At 40.5% G+C, this 12,445-nt stretch overlaps 1 protein-coding gene across 4 annotated transcripts in view; it reads left to right on the forward strand.

The window, feature by feature from the left end:
- The window catches only part of NLGN4X (neuroligin 4 X-linked), a 620,760-nt gene that overhangs the window by 163,210 nt on the left and 445,105 nt on the right, over window positions 1–12,445 (forward strand). The gene's annotated exons all lie outside the window — the stretch shown is intronic.

Below are 12,445 nucleotides of genomic sequence, written 5' to 3' on the forward strand. Positions count from 1 at the left end.
CCTTCCTTCCCACTTAGATCTCTGATCTGTTGGGAAATCAGGCTTGTATATGGTGTAAGGAAAGGATCTAGTTATATCTTTTATTGAATGCCTGCATATATTCATTACAACACCATTTATTAAAATGTGCATCTTTGCCCAATTGATTTGAGATTTGACTGAATCCTATGCTAAATTTGTATATTTTGTTGCATCTATTTCTTTTCTATTTCATTCTTCTGTATTTTCTTGTGCCAGCTCCACACTGTTTTAATTTTAAGAACTTTCTTGTATATTCTAAAATCTAGTTGCCTGGCCTCCACTCATACAGCTTCCTCTTTAGTATAACACAGGCTTTTTAGATAAAAAGAAAGAATCAGGACTGATGGGACCTTTTTGAAACAATTCTGCTATTGACTTTTGGTTGTTTCTTTATCCTCCAGAGTTGCTACCAAATCTAAACAGTCTCCAAACCCATTGCCGTCGAGTTGATTCTGACTCATAGCGACCTATGAACTGTCCCCATAGTTTCCAAGGAGCGCCTGGTGGATTCGTAGCACTTAACCACTATGCCACCAGGGTTTCCTAAACAGTCTCCAATTCATTGATATTCTCTTGAATGCCGTTGGTGTGTATCAGCAGGAGCAGACACATACCCATCCTATAGCCGCATTGCAAAAATTAACGGGACTATCTTGGTGTTTCACTCCTGATGACACAGGCTGTTAGAGTAACTCCTCTGTAATTCAGCAGCTAAGCTTCAGGTTTTCAGACTGAAATGCTGTAGTATTTGTCCTTTCTAAACAAGTGAAGACTAAGTGGAGACTCATAAGGCTTATGGCTAGTATATTCCATTCCCACACAGAGGTAATTTAATGTTCAATTAATCTGAGGAGGAGGGGCCAGCTGTCTCACGTGCACCCCTATTGCCAATATATTTAGGTATTGTTGTGTCAGCTAATAACCTGAACTGTCATAAAAACCATATCTTTAGCCAAACTTTCTGTCTCCAAGTAGCCCATATGTCTAGCCCAGATATTTCGTAAGAATTTTTAAGTATTTAAGAGATAGCTTGAGTATGTGTCTCACTGTAAAATATGCTCTCTTAAAAGCTCTCTTCAGTTTATGGCCATACGTATACTTGACAATGGCTTGTTGGTAAACCATTTTGAAAATTCCTTGCAATTAGAGTATTTTAATTCTTATCGTTAATGGTACCAATCAATGAAACATAAAACTCTTGGTGAAAGGATTTCTGTTGACAATGTTCAAAAAAATAAAAACAACCACTGCCTTTGAGTCAATTCCGACTCATATCAACCCTATAGGACAGGACAGTACTGCCCTGTAGGGTTTCCAAGGAGCGGCTGGTGGATTCAAACTGCCGACCTTTGGGTTAGCAACCAATGTTCAGGAATACGTAAATACAGTAAAACCTTGATTAATGGCGTACTGCTGCGCAAATCCACTTATTTTGTTTAATCTAAACAGACCTACCAAGAAGAGAAACATAGTTTAGGCTTTAGGTGTATTCTTTTAAGTAGAACACACATTTGACCCTACTTCCTAGTCTTCTACGTTTCTTTTACTCTAGAAATAATTGAAACTGAATTTTATTCTGAAAATTCCATGAGTGGGCTGTTAATGAATTGTCAGAGCGTGCAGAGTCTGCATAACCTATCTTCATTTTAGTTTTACACTTTTTTTTAATGATACTAAGTATATTTATCTAGATACTTCATTTTTAAATAGATTATTAACATGCAGCCTAATGAGGAAAAACACATTTATAAAAACAAGTTACTCTTCTTAAACGTATGTGTTATAGAATTGGAAAAATTAGATGGTATCATAAGCCAGTAAGAATATAAAAGAGAATGCATTTTGGATTACATATCCTTCATGATAAAATAAGATTATATTGCCATTATCCATCTGTCAGTCTGTTGCACTGTGAGTGCTATTGTGTTGCTGGGATGCTGGAAGCTATGCCAACAGTGTGTCAAATAACAGCAGGGTCACCCATGGTGGGCAGGTTTCAGCAAAGCTTCTAGCCTAAGACAAACTAGGAAGAAAGGCCTGGTAGTCATCTACTTCTGAAAATTAGCCAATGAAAACCCATGGATCACAGCACAATATTGTCCAACATAGTGCTAGAAGATCAGCCCCCTCAGTAGGAAGGCACTCAAAATACACAGAGGCTGCCACAATGGACTGGAGCATACCAACCATCATAAAGATGACACAGGACCCGGCAATGCTCCATTCTGTTGTACATGAGGTCACCATGAGGCAGAGCCGACTCGACAACTAACAACAACAGCAACATATATGTTGTGTGTATATCCTATGTCTATAGATAACTTTTTGAACATATGGAATGCTGTTATCATAAAGTGTGTTTTTTGCCCCTCCCTTATAATTCTAAGATCTGGGTCAATTCTGGGTCAGTTTTGATTAACTATTCTCCTCGTATGGCTCTTTTGTCTTACTTGATGTCTGGAAATCTTCGATTGAATGCTAGACATTGTGTCTGCCAGACACTTTGAGGGCTAGATATTTTTGTGTTCCTATAAAAAGCCTCCTGCTTTATTCTGGGATGCAGTTAAGCTACTTGGAAAGAGTTTGATCCCTTTGGGTCTTGCTTTTTAAAATTTGTTAGGCAGGAGGGCCTGAGCAGTGCTTAAGCCAAAAACAAAAAAAAAGATTGCTGTCCAGTTGATTCTGACTCATGGTAACCCTCTGTGTTGCAGAGCTGAACTGAGCTCCATAGTTCTTTCTCAGCTGTAATCTTTCTGGAAGCAGATCTCCAGGCTTTCTTCCATGGGCTGGGTGGTATTGAATCAGCAGCTCTCAGGTTAGTAGTTGAGCACAAACCACTTGTGTCACCCAGGAACCTTGGGCAGTGCTTAGTCAGCAGTTATTTATTTACCCCTTTCTGGGGCAAGACTTTGCTGAGTATTCTCCACCCAATAGCTCATGAATTATGAGTGTTTTTTCCCTTCTTGCTGATTCATTCAGGCACTATCCTCAGCCCTCCATCAGCACTGAGCGATGTTCTATTTAATCCTTCTGGGAGGTTCTATCCCGTTCTTGGGTAGTTTCCTCATGCATCATGCTGATCAGTACACTGTAAAATATTGAAGGAGGGTTCTCGGTAGTTCTTTGGGGTTATGCTGCTGTGCCCTTCTTTCTCCTGAAAACTGGCCTGCAGGCTGCAATCACATCGGTCTCCCCACAAGCTCTGGTCCTTTGCCTCAGCTCCTCCGGGAGTCAGCTGGGCTCTGCCTCAGTTTCCCTCCCGGTTACATGGCCTAGATTCTCTCTTGGCACAGTGTTGTTGTTGGCATTAGGTGTCGACAAGTTGATTTCGACTCACAGCTGCCCCATGTGACAGAGTAGGACTGCCCCATGTAGTTTTCTTGGCTATAATCTTTACGGGAGTGGATGGTCAGGTCTTTCTCCCGCTGAGCTGCTGGGGGAGAGGGGAGGTTAGAACCGCCAATTTTTTGGTTAGCAGCCAAGCACTTCACCATTGTGCCACTAGGGCTCCTGCTTCTCAATGCAGAAATAAATAAAACTATTGCTGGTGGAGTCAATTCTGACTCATAGTGACCCTATAGGACAGAGTAGAATGGGATTTCCAAGAGCCCTGGCGGTGCAGTGGTTAAGCACTTGGCTGCTAACTGAAAGGTTGGCAGCTGGAATCCACCAGCTGCTCCTTGGAAACTCTGTGGGGTAGTTCTACCCTGTCCTGTAGGGTCACTGTGAGTCAGAATCAACTTGATGGCAATGGGTTTGGTTGTTTTATTTTTTTTGTAAGGTTTCCAAGGCTGTAATCTTTATGGGAGCTGACTGCCACAGCATCTTTTTCTCGTAGAGCAGCTGATGGCTTAGAACCACTGACTTCTCAGTACCGCAGTATCTCCAGGGCTGCTTCTCAATGCCGTGGATCGGACAATTATAGTGCTCACCTCATTTGTTTCCCATCTTTGTGGAGTCACTGTTACTCATTGCTTGATATACATAGTTTTGAAAGCCATGGTTTCAGACACATTGTTGTTCTTTGTTTTTTGTTTTTTTAACCCCTGTTGGGAATGTGAATCTCTTATCACTTCATCTTGGCCAAGAGCAGAAGTCTGCAGCTGAACTCTCTACATCTAAAACTATATGATCCCTTGTTATGAGACAATCTCTGCCGTATTTCATCTGAATATCGGACATATAGACTTTATGTATTTGTGGCTCTTTTGTGTTTCACCAATAACCTTGCAACCCTGTGGCTCTCCCAAATGCAATGGTGCATTCGCTACTGTCTTTCATTCCAGTTCTCCTCGGTTTCTCTAGAAAGGAGTAGCAATGTGGAGCAGTGAGTAAGCAGGATGCCAGATGTTGGAGTCACACTTTAGGGAATTATATATTGTGTCTCCAAAACTCACATGCTGTGTTAGATTGAGCAAATTTACCAAACTTCTTGGTACCTCCATTTTCTTACGCATAAGGTGGTGCAAACGGCTAAAGTGCTCAGTTCCTAACCAAAAAGTTGGAAGCCTGAATCTACCCAGAGGCACCCTGGAAGAAAGCCCTGATGCTCTACTTGCAAAAATTGAGCCACTGAAAACCTCACGGAGCACAGTTCTACTCTGACACGCAGGGCGCTGCTATGATTCGGAGTCAAGATCTGAGGGCAACTGGTTTGGCTTTTTTTTTTTTAATTCCAAAATAAATTTCAGATGAAAGAAAAACTGGGACATTAAAAAAGATAAAAGTCAACCCTAAAGGTAGAGGAGCAATCATGGGAGGAGAAAAACTTTTGAATAAGTATGAATCTTTTATGGGTCCAGAAGTCATAATGTGAAGAATAGGTAAATAGGACAATGTAAGAATTTTTATATTATTTTATGTTATATGGGAGTTTCTAGGTGGCGAAAACAGTTAACACGCTTGGCTGCTAACGGAAATATTGGCGGTTTGAATCCGTCCAGGGGTGTCTAGGGAGAAAGTCCCGGCTATCTACTGCTGAAAGAGCAGCCACGGAAAACCCTGCGGAGCACAGTTCTGCTGCGACACCGTTGAGGCCTCCCTGAGTCAGTCGACTTGAGGGCAACTGATTTGGTTTCTTTTCTGTCTTTCTTCCTTTTTTTTTTAGGGATACCAGTATTACTACCTGATAGTAACAATATTACTACCAATATTATTATCTGATAGGATGTTTGTGTGAACTAAATGAGTTAGTGAGACCCTTGGAACAGTGCCTGGCACATAATAAGCACCATATACGGTTGTTTAAAAAAATATAGATGGTAAATCCAAAAAGGATTTATAAGTGTTTCAGTGAAATAATGGCAAAGTACTCTCTGTGATTTCAGGAGCCATTATGCAGACAAATAGGTCTCTCATTTCAGCTGTAATGGTCTTATCAATAAATTAGGCTTAAATCTTTTATAGCATTATATCACATTAGTATTTTTTCAAATGGGTCATCCTGACAAGATTGAAATTAAATCATTAATCTTAGTTTTAATTCAGAATCCTGATGATACTTGTTATTAAATACATACAGACTAATTATCACCCTTCCAGCTTCTCACTAACAAAGGAAAAGAGTTTTTTTTTGTTGTTGTATTTTGAGAAAAAGGATAAACAGGTACTTATAAAGAAAATGTTAAGTGGTTTGGTGGAAAAAGCAGGTTAGTGCCAGAAACTAAAAGGATAAGTCCATTCAGGACAGTACACCTCTTTCGAATTGGGCGTGTATCATCACGCAAAGTCCAGGAGGGCAGGGCGGAGCCACCAGTTTTGCCAACTGGGATGGAACAATCCAAATGTGGGAAGAACGAGAAAAGAGTTGACCTACTTCTGAAAAACCAGCCATTGAAAACCCTGTGGGGCACAGTTCTACTCTGACACACATGGGGTACCCTGAATGAGAGTCCACCTGATGGCAGCAGGTTTGGTTTTGTGTGTGTGTATGTGGCAGTTGGAGATCACCCAGGGGTGCCTCGGAAGAAAGGCCTGGTGATACGCATCTGAAAAACCAGCCATTGAAAACCCTGTGGGGCACAGTTCTACTCTGATGCACGTGCGGCTGCCATGACTTGGAACCAGCTCGATGGCAGCTTTTCTTTTTTTCTTGTTTTTGTTTTTTCTTTAATGGGTCACACCTGGAAAACTCATCCCGTCTGGATGACTTGTTCAAATGCATCTTCTGTACCAGGCCTGATCTGAGTTCTGAAATTCTGCATTTCCTACAAGCTCCAGGCAACGTGAACACCATCGGTCTGGACAGCACGCTTCCAGTAGCAAGGCTGCAAAGATTTGTGGAGTTTTGAATTCCTTAAATGTATTCTTTTTAAGTGAGGGCTATGGCGTCACAGTAGTTAAGAGCTCAGGCTGCTAACCAAAGTTTGGCCGTTCGAATCCACCAGCCACTCCTTGGAAACCCGATGGGGAAGTTCTACTCTGTCCTATAGGGTCACTGTGAGTCGGAATCCACTCCATGGCAACAGGTTTGGTTTTTTGGTACGGTGATTAAAGGAGCCCTGGTGAAGCAACGGTTAAGTGCTCAGCTGCTAACCTAAAGGTCAGCTGTTTGAACCTACTGGCGGCTCCTTGGCAGAAAGACCTGGCAACCTGCTCCCCTCAATATTATAGCCAAGAAAACAGAACTACTCTGTCACATGGGATTGCTATAAGTCAAAATCCACCCAACAGCCACGCCACCAAGACCGCCATGATGACTAATTATATCAGAAATAGATTATCATCTTCGTGATGTATTTATCAGCCACTCTGGTGTGTCTCTGTCTATATGAATATGTTTATAACTTTTCTCACCAACATTAGGCTAAAGGGTTTGTGACGGTGACGAACGGCTGGGATACTCTTTTCTCCTTCTGCCTGCTGACTTAGCTGACCACTGCAATGCTTTATCAGTAATTGATGGCAAAATGGGTATCTGGATTCTTCCATTAAGGAGCCAATTTCTCTCCCGATCACATGCAGAACATTCAGGACTAGCCTTTACAAGGAATGGACAGAAAACATGTTCGATTTTAAAAGCCTCTTTAGTTACTGCCGGCCACCCCTAAGTGAATTGGAAAATTTAGCAATTATCCTGTTAGTTCAGAGCTAAAGCCAGGTTAAAGCTTGAATTATGTGGTAAAGGTTTTTATTTGAACACTGAACAAATTAGCAGCTGAAGCATGGAAAAAAAAAAAAAAAAGGTAACATTCACCACGGAAGAAAAGAGGGAGTGGTTTATATAAAAAAAGAGACAAAATAAATTCAGAAACAATACCGACGTTTAAAACAAGATAACAGACTAACAATAAAAATGTATCAGGCACCGAGCGTTTCCATTAGAGGTGGGTGATTTATGCTTAAACATAAAGCACTTAGTGGACACCAAAATTTATTTCCAACTGGGGACACTTTGCTCCTTTACCATATCTTTATTTTCTTTGCAAAGGTAACAGGGCTTATGTAACAGTCTCATATTGTCTATAATTTTTTGCAAGCTGCTATTGTCAGACACAAGGGACAGAAAAGAAAGATATCTCTGGAAAAAAAAATCGAGGACCATATTCAAAAGACTGAAACGACGATTGAATGGGGTATATTTTATATTTATTCATTGATGTTCCCATTTCTCGTAATGAATGGGAAGGAGCAAACAACTAAGGACATACAAATATTACTTTTTTTTTTCTTTTTAAAGGATGTTATGGATTGAATTGTGTTCCCTAAAAATGTGTGTCAACTTGGCTAGGCCATGATTCCCAGGATTTCGTGGTTGTCCACCACTTTGTGATCTGATGTGATATTCCTAGGTGTTGTAAATCCTAATTTCTATGATGTTAATGAGGCAGGATTAGAGGCAGTTATGTTAATGAGGCAGGTCTCAATGTACAGGATTAGGTTGTATCTTCAATCAATCTCTTTTGAGATATAAAAGAGAGAATCAAACAGAGAGGAAAGGGTCCTCATACCACCAAGAAAGCATTGCCAAGAGCACAGAGCATCCTTTGGACCTGGGATCCCTGCGTTGAGAAGCTCCTAGGCCCCATCAAAGATTTATGACAAGGATTAGGTTGTATTTTGAATCAATCTCTTTTGAGATACAAAAAAGAGGAGCAAGCAGAGAGACAGGGGGGCCTCATACCACCAAGAAAGCAGTGGCAGGAGCACAGCACGTCCTTTTGACCTGGAGTCCCTGCACTGAGAAGGCCCTTGACCCGAGAAAGCTTGATGACGAGACCTTCCTCCAGAGTCAACAGAGATAGAAAGCCTTCCCCTGGAGCCGACACCCTGAATTTGGACTTCTAGTCTCGTCAACTCCTTTCTCTCTCTGTCAGCTCTAGGGGAAGGTCCTTGTCATCCATCTTCCCCTGGTCTAAGAGCTTTTCAGTGCAAGGACCTTGGGTTTAAAGGATGCCCTTTGCTCTCAGCACTTCTTTCTTGGTGGTAGGAGGTCCTTCTCCTCCTCAGTTCCCTCTTTTATATCACAAAAGAAATTGACTCATGATACAATCTAATGATGTAGATTGAGACCTGCCTCATTAATGTAACTGCTTCTAATCCTGCCTCATTGACATCATAGAGGTTAGGATTTACGACACATAAGATAATTACATTGGATCACAAAATGGTGGACAACCACACAATACTGGACATCATGGCCTAGCCAAGTTGATAAACATTTTTGGAATTCAATCCATAACAACCATTCAACAATTTTTACATGCACAATTTATTAACATTAGTTACATACATCACATTGTATCAGCATTCTTACCATCTTGTCAGTATAGTCTCGCCACTGTTACCTTAGACTCTCTGCGTCTTAAAGTTCTAGTCTGTGTTTTAGAGTTACTGTCATATAAATACTACCTTAGAAGGGCTGTGTGCTTGGTGCGAGCATTTTTTTATTAAATGAGCTAAATTGTTATGTAGTTTACAGATGACTTCATGGGACAGTTTTGGTTCTGGGCTTACAAGTTGTTTCCAGACAATTGATTTTGGGGTTCTTCCATTCTCCATGTATCCAATAAATCTGGTTAGGAGATTCTTTGTATGGAAAGGGAAAAATTAGTGGATGATTTAGTAAAGAGGTATAAATTAATGAATTCAGGAAAATGTTTCCTGACGAAGAATTTGAATTGCTTTTCCACATTTTCCCCTCTTTTGATCAAGATTCTTTTACAGACTCTTCGATCAAAACATTCAGTAATGCTAGCTGGGCACCATCCACTTCTTCTGGCCTCATGAAAAAGGAGGTAGGATTCGTGGAGGCAATTAGACCTGCAGTCCATTTCCTTCTGATTCCTGGGTCTCCTTCCTGCGTTGCTACCTTGGCTACATTTTTAAAAATAAGTATTTTTTATTTTGTTAGGAAGTTTCCTTCCTTACTATTTTATTAAGAATTATTATCAGACGTGGATGTTAAATTTTACAAAATTCCTTTATGTTATTTAATCTACCAAGAAAACTATTGAATTATTCTGCCTCGTGTCATTAATACACTGAATTACATATTTAGGTTTTATAATATTGAACTACCCTTGCATTCCTAAAATAAACGATATTAATATACTCTTTTCTTTCTCTGTTCTTGGAAAATTGTTAATACATAGGAATTCTATGCCTCTTCAAAATGTAAAACAACTCAGTACATTTTATGCCATGATTCTTTGACAACTTTCTCAATGTTTTTTGGGGTCATAGGTCTGTTTCAAGTTTTTACCTCTGCTTGAGTCAATTTTGAGAATTTACGTTTTTACAAATCTAATGTTCTATTTTGTCCTCATTTTTAATTTGTATTGATATGTTTTTAAACTGTATGTATAGTTTAAATATATATATATGTAGTTTTAATATCTTCTGTTCATTTGCTATATATAATTTTCTTCCCTCATTTTGAATGTTTGTAAGTTTTTAAAATGTCATTTTTAGATAGCTGGCATTATATTTTGTTCTTGGTTCCCTAGAAATTCACATCTAGCGTTAGTTTATAAAATACACATGCTTTGACTGAGCACAGTACGTCCACCGTACTATAACTTATTTTAGTTCAGCCCAGCACTTAACCATTGGAATCACCCAGGACTCCATCTCCCAGCCCAACACCACTGTATTAAAAAAAAAAAAGAAGACCAAAAAGAAAGTTGCCATGTAGTTGATTCTTTCCAACTCATGGCGACCCCATGTGTTACAGAGTAAAATTGCTCCGTATGGTTTTCTTGGCTGTAATCTTTATGGAAGCAGATTGCCAGGATTATCTTCCATGGAACCTGCGGGTGGGTTTCAACTGCCAACCTTTCAGATGGTAACTCAGTGCCCCCCTCTCAGGAAAAATGCAACCCACAGACCACCCAACTAAAAGAGAAATATCAAGACACACTAAAAGGTTATACAATGTGCAAAAAAAAAAAAGGCCTTATCTATATTGCTGACAGGAGTAGATGTTGGTATACTTCTTCAGAAAGGCATTTCAGCAAGTGCTTTAGAAACCGTAACATGTTCATAGCCAGAGTTCTCGATACAAACCTTTTTATAATAATCGTGATCACTGTACACATCATGGCCTGTCTCCTGGAAACTGCTGATATCGCAGACATGTGGACATCACAGACATCACTACAACATCCTAGCAGGCTGGGGAGTGAGCCAGCCTTGAGGGAGAGAGGCACCCCAGCCTCCATCTCCAAGCATCCCTGAGGAAGGTAAAGACAGGTGCTCACACACTGCACTTGGGATATGCTATAGAAAATCCTAATTATCAGGTAAGAGAACCATCTTCCAACTTCTCCCTCTGTTCCCAGTATGTGCTAAAGATTGGCAAAGGCAGAGAAAGAGAGGTTACTAATGCTAAAAATAGTCAAAACTCACTGAAATTTGAGCATAAGGTTTATTCTGAGCACTTATTCCATATACAAGCAGGGAGGCCATTTTGATTTCAGAAAAAGCAAATGGCTAGAAGAAGCAGGTACAACAAGGCTTATAAAGAAAACAGGAGGGAGAAATATAGAAAATTAAATACTGGCTAATCTTTTTTTAATTTTTTTTTTAGTGTGCTTTAAGTGAAAGTTTACAGCTCAAGTTAGTTTCTCATACAAAAATTTATGCACAGATTGTTATGTGACCTTAGTTGGTCTCCCTATAATTGCCTGTGTCCATTCAATCAGTTCCTGTCCCCCTCTGCCTTCTCATCTCGCCTCCAGACTGAAGCTGCCCACATAGTCTCATGTTTATCTACTTGAAATAAGCACACTCTTCCTGAGTATCATTTTATGTCTTATAGTCCAGTGCAATCTTTGTCTGAAGTGTTGGCTTCGGGAATGTTTCCAGTTCTGGGCTAACAGAGAGTCTGGGGGCCATGTCTTCGAGGGTTCCACCAGTCTCAGTCAGACCATTAAGTCTGGTCTTTTTACTAGAATTTGAGTTCGGCATGACACTTTTCTCCTGCTCCTTCAGGGACTCTCTGTCGTGTTCCCCGTCAGGGCAGTGATTCATGGTAGCCAGGCACCATCCAGTTCTTCTGGTCTCAGACTGATGGAGTCTCTGGTTTATGTGGCCCTTTCTGTCTCTTGGGCTCCTATTTTCCTTGTGTCTTTGATGTTCTCCATTCTCCTTTGCTCCAGGTAGGCTGAGACCAATTGATGCATCTTAGATGGCCACTTGCTAGCTTTTAAGATCCCAGACACCACTCACCAAAGTGGGATGCAGAATGTTTTCTTAATAGATTTTATTATGCCAATTGACCTAGACGTCCTGTCCTCTGAAACCATGGTCCCCAGACCCCCGCCCCTGCTACTCTGTCCCTTGAAGTATTTGGTTGTATTCAGGAAACTTCTTAGCTTTTGGCTTAGTCCAGATGTGCTGACTTTCCCTGTATTGTGTGTTTCCTTCTCTTCTTCTAAGATAATTCTTGACAAGTACCTAATTAGTGAATACCCCTCAATCTAAACGTGATTGGTTGAACCCTGCCCTCCGCCTTTTAGGAGCCCTGGTGGTGCAGTGGTTAAGCGTTGGACTGCTAACCAAAAGGTCAGTTCTACTCTGTCCTATAGGGTTGCTATTTGGGCAATGAGCTTATTTCTCTGCCTTTTCCTGGAATCATACTGTTATCAGGTCACAGGATGGTCCCTGCTCCTCCTTTCAGCCATATCTTTTTAAATTCGAATTTAGTCAGCCTGGCCTCAAACAGACAAGAAAGAATTTGCAACTTTGGATGAAAGGAAAGCTCCTGAAAGATGAATTTTGGTCAGGGATTTCATTAAAGTGAATATTTGGTTTGGTGAGTAACAAAACCTCAAAATCAAAGCAAGATGTCTGCTATCAATTCCTCTCTTTGACACTCAAGAGAAATATTTTTGAGAGGAGTTGGGTGTCCAAAATTTGAGCCACTACAGATTGGGAGGAAACCCTGGTGGTGTAGTGGTCAAAAGCTACAGCTGCTAACTAA

This window comes from Elephas maximus, chromosome X, assembly GCF_024166365.1.
Source record: "Elephas maximus indicus isolate mEleMax1 chromosome X, mEleMax1 primary haplotype, whole genome shotgun sequence".
NCBI lineage: Eukaryota > Metazoa > Chordata > Mammalia > Proboscidea > Elephantidae > Elephas > Elephas maximus.